The following is a 1467-nucleotide window of genomic DNA, read 5'->3' on the forward strand; positions in this document are numbered from 1 at the left end:
ATCATTCGTTTATCTCCAAGCATGCATAAGGAAAGCATACAGGTAAGCAAGTCCAAAGAGCTTAGGTATGAGTGTATAAGGACTTACCTACGCAGATTCAAGACTCCTCTGCAGCTTCAGGACTTGCAGCCTCAAGACTTCTTTGCAGCTTCAAGACTTGCAGCCTTAAGACTCCTCCGCAGCTTTCAGACCTTTCCTTTTGATTCTACTTTCTTTGGTTCTCTCAGACAAGTGGTAATGATAGGTGATGGGGGTGGGCCTCTGACGTTCTTTAGTAGTGAAGTCGATAATGGAGTATTGGATTAGAAAAAAATGGTACCAAGTGTTCTCTTGCTATGCTCTTCTTATTCTCCTTGTGATGGTGAATAATGATATATCGTTCCCTGTGATCTTGTTCTCTTTTTTTTTCTGTTGGTTAAGGTCATTTTCCACATTTTCAGAATGACCAGGCGTATCTCTCAGGATCTCATATTTGTCTTTTTTCTCTTTTCATGCTTTCATCGTATCAGTCAACCAAAAACATTCAAAATCTTCACTCTTTTGATGAATGGACATAGTTCGCAGATCAACGTAAGGAAAATTAGGAATAGGGACATGGCCCTTTCGCGCTGCTAATGCATGTATACATTTCAAGCATTCTCTGTGCCTTGTGCTACCGGAAAGCAACATCGCAGAGAAGCTTGGTTGACCTTGGTTTTGCTTTTCGTTCTTTTCTTCTTTTCGGTAAAGAGTGTCAGTGCAAACTATTACTAATTAGGAAGACACTACTTTTTTTTTCTTTTGAATTTAGATTATAAGAAACCAGTTAAAAGGAAACAAAGTAATAAAATATAAGAGTGAATGATGGAATCCCTTTTGGCACAGTCCTCTTTCATGTATTTTTGGCATTTTATTGTATTTGTAGCCTAGTGTAAAAGGAGCTTGAGTCACTATAAATACCCAGCCCTTCATTGTATGCCTTACTTTTGAGATTAATGAGAATTAGATTTCTGAAACCCAGAATTAATTCTCTCTTGAAAGTCATAGGCTAAAGAGTCCAAAGACTCCCTCTAGCCACCTTCCAAGCACACTATCTCCATTTTCATTTTCCATTAATTTCTCAGTGTGCTTCCATTTTCTCTCCTCCACGACGTCGTTTTCCACCACTCCACTTCAGCTTGGTGGCACGCGTCAGCAGAGTCACTTCTTCATACATCGTCAGCACCTCAGATACATATTCCTGAAGCCATTTCACCCTACGCGTCTTCTTCTTCGAGAGCCATTCTCTCTCGACAGTTCCTTTCAAGTTTTGTCAAGTTCTTCATAGATCCGCCTCGCTTCTCCATAGATTTACCACTGCTCTTCGTATTTCATCGTTCCTCTTTGTTTTCTACACAGAACAACCTCCATAACTTAGGGTTTCTGCCTCGTTTTCACTTTTTCTGTCAATTTCACCGAACAAAAGCCTCTCCAACCCTCGATCTACAT

The sequence above is a fragment of the Vigna radiata genome, unplaced genomic scaffold (assembly GCF_000741045.1).
Source record: "Vigna radiata var. radiata cultivar VC1973A unplaced genomic scaffold, Vradiata_ver6 scaffold_252, whole genome shotgun sequence".
Classification (NCBI taxonomy): Eukaryota; Viridiplantae; Streptophyta; class Magnoliopsida; order Fabales; family Fabaceae; genus Vigna; species Vigna radiata.